This window comes from Neopelma chrysocephalum, unplaced genomic scaffold (assembly GCF_003984885.1).
Source record: "Neopelma chrysocephalum unplaced genomic scaffold, ASM398488v2 Primary Assembly neopelma1_25, whole genome shotgun sequence".
NCBI classification, from domain to species: Eukaryota; Metazoa; Chordata; class Aves; order Passeriformes; family Pipridae; genus Neopelma; species Neopelma chrysocephalum.
The window spans coordinates 6,870,589-6,882,796 of record NW_020897694.1 but is presented as its reverse complement, the minus strand read 5'-3'; the positions used below and the strand labels follow the sequence as shown (position 1 = coordinate 6,882,796).

At 37.5% G+C, this 12,208-nt stretch overlaps 1 protein-coding gene across 8 annotated transcripts in view; it reads left to right on the top strand.

Moving 5' to 3' along the window:
• Positions 1–12,208, top strand: part of ENOX1 (ecto-NOX disulfide-thiol exchanger 1) — a 375,855-nt gene that overhangs the window by 319,181 nt on the left and 44,466 nt on the right. The gene's annotated exons all lie outside the window — the stretch shown is intronic.

The following is a 12,208-nucleotide window of genomic DNA, read 5'->3' as shown; positions in this document are numbered from 1 at the left end:
GGGGTAGGTGGGTTAATCTCTTCCTTTTGTGGTTCACAACAATGTGCCATTAATTCTAGCAACTCCAACTTCAGCGAGAGACTGTGGCTGGCACTGTCGAAAAGAACAAAATGCACTGTGCTTGTAGAGGGATGCAGTAAGGATAGTTATCTGATTAAGGCTTTTGACTGGGATCTCAGAGCTCTAGGCCAAATCCCAGCTCCACTACATGCCTCCTGCCTGGACTAATCAATGAACTTGTGTTATCTCAGTTCTCTATTATCAGGTGGAGAAAACGATTCTTTGTTTCATTCACCCACTGACTGTTCTGTCCAGGTGAATAAGTTTCTTGGTACAAGGCTCTCTCCAGCCCAACAAACTTGCAATAGCTTACTCATTGGACCCCTGGAGCATTTCACCACCATTATATTACCTGTTATGAAGTAGCTTAATAACATCACAGGAACTGTGCACAAATAATAAATTGCAAGTTATGTAGTACAAACCCAGTTTGAACATGTAAGATCGCTGCTGCTTTGCAAGTTAGGAAGGACATGCTCTATGATAGGATTGTGAAACATACCTAAAATAGGTGTCAAACGTTGAAGCTTTTCTCTCTTGAATTAAAGATCTGGTAGCCTGGATCTTTAATGCTCTCCTGAACTGATCTGTCCTGTTTGCAGCATCAGCTAAGTCACTTGTCGTAAGAAACAGGCTGAATAGTGGGTAGTCCATCTCACAAAAAGTATAAGGCCTTGTGAAAGTCAGTATTTGAAAATTGCACTTTGGTCCACGCAGCATAAAACAGACTTTGGGATATTGTTTGTAAGCCTGTTTTGAAAGTTGCAAGCCTGGCAAGTTTTCAAGGAAAGCCTGAAACAACACCTAAGTGATCTGTGTGATGCTTATTCATCTCTTCTCTGCAATTTAATCCTCATTTTGCTTTCTCTAAGGCTTTTGTGAATGCAATGATGCACACATGGAATAGAAACTGTGTCTTATAGGTGGATTAAACTGGTAGGAAAGCTTTATATGGAGGGTTAAAACTTTGAACAGAAATTGCTGAGCCCCAGCTGTGTGGAGCTGAGCTTTCTTTTTTTCCAACTTGATAAGTGTCAAGGCAGATCTCATGTCAGATCATCATCTTCCTCCTGATCGCAGTCATCAGATATTTCTCCCTTCCCTTCTTGTAAGTCTAACCTTTTGGTTTATGGGAGATTTTGTTTTAAACAAAAACCTGATTTATTTTTCTGTTATTACCTCTCCATCTCATAGCTTTTTGGTGTCAGATATTGTGAAAGTGATATTGATATTTAGCAAACCCATAATTTGCCCATTTTAATTTTAAACACTTATTGATAAAGATAACATAAAATAACAAAATGTATTTGCTTTAAAAATTAATGGGCTAGCATAGGTTTTTTCCCTTAAATAAATTGGTACCATTTCAAAGCCATCAGCTGCTGGTGTCATAATCAGCCCTGATAAGCATATGAAGAGGAAAATAAACCCTGTTAACAGAAGCTATTAACCAGGTTTTAGAAGCAATCTCAAAGAAAAAAAGGTATTTAAAATGTGGAAGCTCTGAATTGTCACTGTACTGACACAGTCCCCTCTCTGGCCAGAGAAGACAGCTGAACAACCCCTTTGAGCTCTGTGAGCATTCCCTTCAAATGGAAATGCTTTGGCCTAGCAGACAATCAGCTTTGCTCCCTGGGACCATCAGGGATGATCACTAGAAAGCAGCACAAGATTATTATTCTCTATGCTGGGGAAAGTCTGCTCTAGTGTCTTCCACATTATGCCAGTTCAGAGCTGTTATCATCAGGCAGGCTCCAATTTCGTGCCATAAAATGCATTCCATTTTTCCCTCAGCTTTTACAAAAACAGCCTGAAGTTCAGGAAGCATGTAGGCAGGGGTCTAATTTTATGCCCCTGGTTTTAAGTCCATTTGGCTCTAATAGTGCTTCTTGTGCAGCTGAATTTAAGAGAAAAATCTTGATGAATCAGGGCTGAATGTAGTTGCCCAGCCTGTCTTCTCTGGGGAATAAAAACAGCCTCGTCCTGTCCCAGGTACTGAGCCAGTTCCTCTGGATCATGTACAACACATAGACTCTGGGATGAAGATCTATGCGGTCCTGTGGACGCAGCAGTGAAGGAGTTAATCTAACTTCCAAATTTTAGAGGAAACAGACACTTCAAAGGCATTTTCCTATTATGAGGTTTAGGAGGATGTCCTGTTTACTACAAAACAAGTCTGTTGCACTTTGATGCTTTTCAACTGCCAGAAATACTATTATCTAGATTACATTTTATCATGTTTTCTGGGTATTTCATACTGATAAGGTTTTATGCAGGATCATTACATATGAGAATAGATTTAATCCTGTTTTTAGTAAGCTTTAAGGACACTGAGGGATTATTTATGTAATAAGATGCAAAGTTGCTATGGAAAATGCTATAGCAACCTAACATCTTCACAAAACCAAGCAGGCACTTGTGACAGCAATCTAAATTTACATTTATTTTAGTGTTATTTTATTGACATTCTTAGTGTCTCATTTTGACAGCATGTTAAAATATGTTTTGCATTCATGCTAGAACAAAATTAACAGCATGTTGTTGCAATGAAGATGATGCTTATAATTTTTGGAGATAATTTAAGCATATGTCATTTTGTGTAAATAGCATTAAAATAATAGTGAAAAGATTCAGGTGCATCCTATCTATTTGTAATAGAGAAAACAGTGCATATTGAAAGTAATATTTTACAAGTCAGTGAAGGCTAAACTGCTTTTATTTGCTTTATATCAGAATGAAAATATTTTTAAGAAAGAAATTATTTTGTTATTAGAATTTATTTCAAATCCTATATCTTTTATTATAACTTTCCCAGTTCAGGATACAGGCTATAATTTTTCATTAGGTTTCATAAAGCAGGGCATCGTTTCTGAATGTGTAAACTTACAGTTTGATAGGGGATTGCCCTACTTAAATGGGACTTTCGTAAAATATAGGATAAAAATACACATTCCCCCTTAGGAGGTTAAATAAAAAGGGAAAGAATAAACAAACACAAAGTGATGAAACAGTCTGAACTCTGTCCTCTGCTCATTGCAGTTAATAATGAAACTCGTATTGACTTCAATGGAAGCAGAAGCAAGCTCTGTATATTGATTTTCTCCATCCCCCTCCATTAAGAATCCTGAAGTGCGGCTGTAACATTGTTGAAGTGGGATGTTGGCAGAAAAATCAATAAAAGACAATATTAGAACATATGCTGTTTTCAGCTTCCTCACAATCTGATATAGCTGGTATTAGCATTCTTCTCCAAATTACCTTTCATGCTTTCTATAAAGTGACCTTCCTTATAGTGCCCTCTCCAAAATAAAACTTTTGTGCTTTTTCTTTCATATTTAGTCTTCAAGAGAATGAACCCTATTTATAACATTGAAGGCGGTTGATTCTGAACAGAGCACAATGAACGGATTCCTTCAAGAGTGGCTTTAGCCTAACACTATTTCTGACCTCCAAGAACTCTTTGAAAAATTCTCTGAAAGATCATTTCTGTTAGTGTTTAAACTAAGATCTTGATTTTAGGTTTTCTCAACTGTGCTGCCCTTTACACCCTGTTGTTTTTAGAAGCCATTTTCACCCCAGCACGTTAGAGAAGCTTGCAGATACTGCTTGAGGTGGAGATTTAGGAGCCTTCTTGTCCATCATTATATCCAAGCATCATCAGCCATTTCTAACATGTCAGAGGAGATAATGATCAGAAAGCAGAGTTTTTTCCAATATCAGTACAAGTGTCTAAGCTTATAGTTGCAGGTTTGGGGAGTGTCATTATGTCAAGAGACATGCAAGGCTGGCTGAAGCTTCCAAAGCATTAAAAGCTTCCTTTTCAAAGCATGAAGCTTCTTTCTTATGTGTCCAGCTGACTGGCAGTCTGTGACATGGTTGCATGCCAGGAGTTAAAAACACGCAGCAGAGTTCGTTCTTGAAGTTGGGTGATCACAGAAATTCCCAAACTACTGCTAGTTAGTGATGCCATTTTACTTTAGTGAATGAATCTTAGATTCAGAGGAGCTTCAGGATATCCTGCTCTTTTGTTTAGGTTTAAAGGCCATCTCAAGAAAATAAGCTTCTTGCTTATGACACATATCCATAGTATAGCATTTTTGTGACCAATATGTTGTAGGATTTGGTGAAGTTGAAAGCCAAGTGGATTCAAAGCTGCTTGGAGGTGAGTGATCTTCTTTTAGTCTTACTTGGGTTTAGATTCATGGCAGAGAGAAAAAACAAAGAACTATCTTCTGGGATTTGAAATTACAGACTGCAGAACTAGATAACACACCATTTTATTCCAGTTCTCTGGTTAATTTCAGCATGTGACTCCTTGAACACCAGCATACAAACAGGTGGTTCATTTTGTTGTTGGTGTTTTTTGGGTTTGTTTTGTTGTTTTTTTTTTAACTAGGAATTCTGATTGCTTTTTTGTTGTTGTTTGCCCTTCAATGGGCAAAATAGTTTGCAATGTTTTTGTTTATTTATTCATCCTTCCAAATATTTGATGCATTGCACATTTTGTAAAGTGCAAGAATTTTGCAAGCATGTCTGCACAGCACTTGTATCTGGTGATTGCTGAGCTGCTTCTACAGTTGCCAAGTGCCCACCTCACGTATCATCCGCATATCTCTCTGAAGATACTTGGGTGGTTGCTAGTTCATAACACCAGTTTCTTCATTGCTTCTTTGTCATGTGTCAGATACAGACTGTCTTCCCTCTTAAATTTGTCTGAGCTCTGGAGACGTGAGCATTTTTAACTGTCAAGGAAGAACATGATAAAAAGCAATAACTCTCCTTATGTTGTTCTATTACGAGATAGTCATCTGTCTCATCATGTTTTGTCGAAAGATTTTGAGATGTCTGTGCTGTTAGACCTTGATCCCACAAGCTACTCCCTGCTGGTCAGTGTTTGCACTCATGTTTCTGATTCTGAAAGGCCCAGAAGTAGCTAACTAAGCTCTCTAAGCTAACTAAGCCTCTCATCTGCAAGTTTGCAACACATCTTATTTGTCAGAAGCTGAGAAAATTCCTACTAAACATGTTAAATTGCAGAAAAGCACAGTGGTCTCTACTTGCATATACTGCATATTCTGAAGGCAGAATGGAGGGGAGAAAAGGAGATTTTGGCTTGCAGATACAGCTCTTCTGATCACCCTTCCATTCACATAAGGGATAAATAGCTCAAGAAATGCTATCTCTGAATGTAAGAGTCAAAAAATTAGAAGCTTCATGCCATCATTTGCTTATGTCTTCTAAGGAATAAAGGGGTAAAAATGTTCAGAGTTCATGGCTAGGCTTCGCGAACGAAGATTTGGGAAGGGCTCTACCCACACATACATACAATGAATTTATGCAATATATATAAGGTGAACATACCATATGAAACAGCATTCATCAGCATCTCTTCTGCTCTGCAGAGTTCAAATGTCTGTACCCTCAGTTGCAAAGCACCATTAATACAAATAGCATTTTTCATTACTGATATGGGACATGGTCATCAATGCCACTTGATATCTCCCTAGTAACCAAAACTTTTCTTATTTGAGTGAATATATTCCTTCACCCTCGAGACTAAGATTTCCTCTGTTCATTTTTAGTGTTACGGGAACACAGTAATTTTTTTAATATTGATTAGAGGAAAAAGCAACTTCTTTGCTAGAATCTTTAAAGCACAGTCTCTGTAAAAGTGCTGTAATAGTCCTATTTCTCAATTAGGAAAAAAAGTAGAACCACTAAAAGATATTCAATACTTGATTAATTATATTTAACTGAGCAGCAGTTATCAGTAAACATGAAGTATCAGAAAAATTCACCTCATCACAAATCAAATACACTAATAAGCGGAGAAAAGAAGTGGTTTTACTGAATTTTGAAAATATCTGAGAATTGCATCTATTTTTGATCACTTATATGCCTACATGTTCCTGTGATGGCTTGCTTCCTAACCAGTTCAACTAAAGCCCACCCATCACAGCTGTCCGTGCAAAGCCAACTCTTCTCCTTCCTGTCTCACCTTATACATATGCCAAGTCACTTGGGCTTAGTACATATCATGGGTGGCAGTAGAAGAAGTGCAGCCCAAAATGCAGAGTTTAAAAGGGACCTTTGCTTTAAAGAGGCAACCTAGAGAAACTGGTCGCAATGGGGCAGACTAGCTAGCAACTGTCAAAATATCATTTACAAGCTATGTAGATTCCTGTTCTCCAAAGAGATGCTGTCAAGTAAAATAGACCTAAAATGTGTCAGGCTTTGATATTATTGTAACAAGGTGGTCTCTTCCAAGTTCTAAATATTCCTTTCAGTAATGTGATGTGACATCTTTGTAGGAAAAGTCCAAAACAGTTAGTGCTGCAATTTACCTGGGACTGGGTAACAAGGGACTGGAGAATGTACTGCAAAATGAGTATGAGTGAGGGAAACATCTGGAAATGTCAGGTAAGTGGGAATTACAAATGAACAACTAGATGGACTCATACATTCAGAGCTGACTGAACAGAGCCAGTACAGAGGTAAAAGAGAGGAAGATATAAAGACAGGGTAGAAAGATTGGGTTAAAGAGGGAAACTAGCCTTCCATCTTTGCAGCCATTTGGAGAAAGTTGGATCGTTGTTTTTTGCAGCCGTGAGATCTAGATCAGTATTCCCAAACTGATGACTGGAGTCAATAATCACTTGCAAGTCTGCAGTAAGTAATCTGCATCTTTATTCGTTGGATGGGCTAAAACAGCAAGATTAAATTGCCTTGCTAGTGTTTTTAATTAAAAGTCTCAGTTTGTGAGAGCATGGTGAAATAGGAAGAGCCTATTTCCAGTCTATATCCACAGTCTAGAAAGTTTGCAAGCCACTATTCCAGAAACTTAAAGCAGAGGTTTTCAATTAATGATCTCTCTAGGGCTTTAAATAAAATGTCAGATATCATGGGACTCATCATAACACCACAGGAGCTGGTGGCAGTGCTCTCTGGAGAATTTTTAGTCCACTGCAGAATGAGTATTTGCCTACAACTTTTTGTTACTCGTCCCAGCTGGACAATAATTGGCCCTCCCTTTCCTTACACCTTCTCTGTCATTTGCAAAGAGATATGCTTCGTTACACAAGAAATAATAAGCCTTCATAAATTACTAGTGAGCCACATGTGTAGTAAACCTCGGAAAGAACAGTGATATTGCCGATGTCTTCTAAGCAGGAAGAAGTTTTATAAACTTAGAAAATCTCTCATCAGAGAAATGGCATGGTTTCTCAAATGTGACAGAGATCTATACTGGATGGGATGGATAAAATTGCAGTTTAAACGTGATGCAACTTTTCATAGAATCATAGAGTCATAGAATCATAGAATGGCTTGTGTTGGAAGGGATCTTAAAGATCATTTAATTCCAAGCCTCCTGCCATGGGCAGGAACATCCAACCTGACCTTGAACGCTTCCAGGGATGGGGCATCCACAACTTCTCTAGGCAACTTATTCCAGTACCTCACCACCCTCACAGTAAAGAATTTCTTCCTAATATCTAATCTAGACCTTCTCTCAATTTGAAGCCATTCTCCCTTGTCCTGTCACTACGTGTCCTTTTAAATAGTCACTCTCCATCTTTCTCATAGGCTTCCTTCCTTTTTTCTTTCTTTTTTTTCCTTCTTTTTTTCTTTTTTTTTTTTTTAGCAACATACTTCCATTTACTAATTGTTTGCCAGCAAGTTTTTTGTGAATAGGAAGCCTGAAAATAATTCTCGTAAGTATTCAATTTGAACATCTGGTATCATCATGAGTGTAACTGGTATAATGAGCTTCTCTGCATTGAACTTGGGCTGCATGGTAAGGGAAGGACTTTGAAGCAACTGCACCTGAATAAAATGGGTTTTACAAAAGAGTAAATCTCTCTCCCAGTGTGTGGGGCCTAACTCCCACTAACATTAATGACAATAAACCCTCCTCATATAGGATAATTAGCGCCCTCAGAGTTTAAATTCGCAGGTACTGAGACATTCAAGTGAAGTGTGCTTAGCATGTGAAAATAATGTGGAAATTGCTTCATTGTTTGGTTACATTATGTCTGAAGGGGGAAAGAAAAAACTGTTCATGGCTAGGTTAGCTTGTAATTGCCCCAAATTACTTATTTTTATACAACTCTAATTCTGGTTTTAGAGTTTATTCAGGATAGTTAGCTAGCTGTTTTCAAGCTTTAACCAAAGGGTGTTTTTTTTTAAAAAATGTCAAGTGACATAGTCTATTTTTGTCAAAACAAGAGAAACAATTTGTTAAAGAATGCAATATAGGAACAATGTTGCTTTTATCTGCTAATATGAGACATAGTTCTATGCACTCATCACTGTCATCTGAGCACTGTTTATGCTGGTGATCAGGTATTTAATAACTGTCTGTAAAGAAAAGAAAGTGTCCTCTAGGAACTCAAGGCAGTGGATTAAAACCACTTTAGATATTGGATGACTCAGGATCCTGACATTGTTGTAAAGTGGGCTGAGAACATGCTTCAAAGTGACCAAGGTGTACCTTAGTCTTACTCTTCCAGAAAGCTTCTTTGAAGATCCCACCATAGTTGCTTTCCCAAATGCCTTTGAACTGTGCACAGAGCACATCTAACTAAAACCTATTCTCAGAGTTTAGTTGTTATGGTAGCATTTACAAAAGTTATGTGTGAGATACATGGATCTATAGCTGGGCAGTTACAGATAATAATGGCCTCGACTTATTCTGTCAGGAGCTAACTACTAGAGAATACAGAGAGTCAGCTGTGACAGCTTGCACTGGAGATATAGGTTAACATTTCTCAAAGTTACTCAGTGTGTCCCTCCACCTCAAAGGCCATCCAGCTTGCTATCTGCAAGGAGGGCTGTGCCTTCCTTCCCACCACCTCACAGAGCTCCTGCAAACCCAACCTTCCCACACACATCAAGAGATGTGTGGCATTCCCTCACACACCCCCTGCCACTGTGTGATCATAATGGGATCCTCTGACTCTAGCACAAAATTAAATTTCCTGTAGGCTGGAGCACTGAGTAGAGCCTTATAGAGTAAAAATGAATGAGGGTCCAGTGGTCCCATCTAGTTATAATCATAGAATTATAGAATGGTTTGTGATAGAAGGGACCTTAAAGATCATCTAGTTCCAAACCCCCTGCCGTGGGCAGTATCTCCTAAGACCATCCACACTATATTTCTGCAAAGATCACCTTCCTTACCAATGACAAATGCCATTATTGCATAACTTACCCTGTTTTCTACAGCATTAAAACACAATTCATGCTCTTCCAGGTCCTCCAGAAACAATTTTCTTTGCTGATTTTCCCCTGGTTGTACTGCTTCACAGTTCACCCATTTGAAAAACAAGCAGGCTAGCTAGAGGCCAAGGATAAGTTTCATTGTTTGTATTTATAGTTGTGAACTTTGTGTCCTTATTTCTCTCCACTCACATTTGTTCAGTCCCTCAAACTGAAAACTCTTTGAAGAAGTAGTTGGGTCTTGCAAGATGGCTTTTTTTGATATTGAAAATGCTCTGCAATGGGAGTGATGAAAAAAATTACCATAATATCCATTATTTTGACAGGGTTTGATGCTTTTCTTGTTATAAAAAGGAGCATTATTTACAAGTCTGAAAATCAGGATAATGGCTTTAGTAGAACTCACATGTCAGGAAGGTTTGGGAGTGTGCTCTTTCTTTGCTTTCATCCACCTCACTGTATCAATACACCAGCTAAAGTTCAAAATCTCTGAAAAATTCTGCTGAAGAGGTTAGACCAGAAGTCTGAAGGCAGACAAACATTAGAGAAGTTCTCATTTTTATGATCTATTTCCATACAAATATAGAAGAATCTATAGGATATAAAAACTATAGAAAAATTTCTGCTAGGATGACTGCGGAAAACCTGTGCTCTGAATTTACAGGCAGGTTTTCTGTTACTGTTTGTAGTGTTTGCTCATTTGTTTTTCAGGTATTACTTTCAGATTTCTTCAGACTCTTGATATAACCTACTGCCTATGCTTTTAAACTCAGTGTGTCCCCAGTATATGAATTAGTAGACTGTCATTTATGTTAACTGTAATGTTATTAGGGCATCATCTAATGATAAATATATAGTGCAGGTGTACATTACTAGAACTGGTAGAAAATTCTGAATTCTCCCTGATGTCCTCAATAAATACATACATTCAGAGATGTGGGGTGTTAACTTTATTTCCTGGACACTATGATATGATGTGGGTCATAAAAGAGTATAATTACCTTGTGTCACCTGTGAAAACTTACTCTACTTTGGCTCCAGTGGATGTTATTATGTATTAGGTGTAATGTAGTCACTAAGTACCAGCTAAAAGTAAAAGGTACAGATCAGTACTAGTCAAAAAGAAAGCACTCTCCTAAGTACCCAAGACAGATGCCCTGGAAAAATAAAGTTAATTGCTTGTTTCTTCTGAGACATCCTTCAATGAGCATGCCCTTAGACTTCAGTGGATTTCTCATCACCCAGCCACTTCTTGTTTTAAAAATGCTGTCATTTTGATTTGGATCTAGCCTAGGACCACTGAAGGGAGTCTATTATGCAACTGAGGCTGTTGCCAAATTGTATATAACACTTCTACCCCAGCACAAAGAATTCACACTAACTTCTTGGAAGTCTTTGAAATATCAATGGGAAGGTTTTCCCCACTTATATATGTCTCATCTTCCTTCAGCTGCTTCTCTGAGGCTGATAGGTATCATTTTGCATCCCTCAGTGAAAATGCTGTAAAGCAAATATTGAGCTGATTTCCAGCTGTGTTTGTTTAGATAGGAATATTTTCTTCTATTTGCAGCACAGGCAGTTATTTGGGATTGTTGTCAGAGTTTTCTTTTGATATATCTTCCTTATATATAGTTCTTCTGTAAATGTTTTCAGCATTCATTTTCTTTTTGTCCTAAGACGCTTTTTAGCCTGCCTCACAGAGGGATTTGATATATGAATATCTGAACTACTAAACTTCAAATGGCTTGAGATGAGCAAACTTGTTCTCTTTTTCAACTAAAACTACATTCATCAGCTTTGTCAATGCGCTCTTAGCAAAAATTTATGCAAAACTTGAAAAAGTTTACTTTTTAAAATGCAGATTCCCTCCCCTCCAAATTCTCCTCTATTTTTATTTTAATATCAAATGAAGTGCCTCTTTATATACTACATAATAAATATAAATGCAATATAATTAAAATAAATTATAGTAGGTTTTTACATATAGATATTTGCTTGGAATCAAAAGAGACATTGATCTGATGCACTCAAATGTAAATATCTTAAACTTATAGTTATGTTAGGTCAACACAAAGAATGTTTCTGATTTTGTTTGAAACAGTTACCCAGTGTTGAATAAGCTGGACAGCCTGCAGTCCATCAGATGTCTTTCTTTGACTTATTCTCCTTTTTCTGCTAACCTTTCTGTCCAAAAATGTTAGGAACCAACTATTTGTACCTTTAAATACATGTGTTTAATGTCATACCGTTTGTGGACTCTTATATATATAATCAATTCATTTAAATCTTGTGACAATTTAATATTCTGTTACACTGTTGCTATATGTGTTGCATCTTCCTTATTTAAAGGTGTTTCTACGTGGGACTCTGTTGTTAGTTGCTTACTATGAATGGTTAGGAGGATCACCTAAGTGTATAATAATGTTGATAAGGCACTGTACACCTCAGAGAATCCTGCCTAATATCACAAACTTAGCTCTCCTGTATTTTTATTCTCCCACTTTAGGTTGTTTGGGATGTTTCCATTTTGTATTAAAATAGATTGTAGCACAGCCTTTGTCTTCTGGTCTCCGCAAAAAATAGTAGGGCACCATTCTTGGATGGAACTTCTTGGTAGCACTGCAATGTAATTGTTGTCATATAGGTTTTATTATGATATACTAAATATCATTTTTAAGTAGCAGCATAAAATAATGGCCTTTAGAGGTTCATCTCTAGGGGGATTTAGCAGTAAAAAAGCTGTATTACATTCCTACAGGGAAAATGGACAGTTACCTTCATTACTTCTATTTATTGTGACTTGTTCCATTTGGAGAAGTTATTTTTTAAACTCTAATATGTTCATTACTTGCAGTTTACTTGCTTTTGTGAGACATTGTGGCCCTTTTCGTTTCCCCTATTTTGCTGCCCCTGTACCAGGCATCTCTTG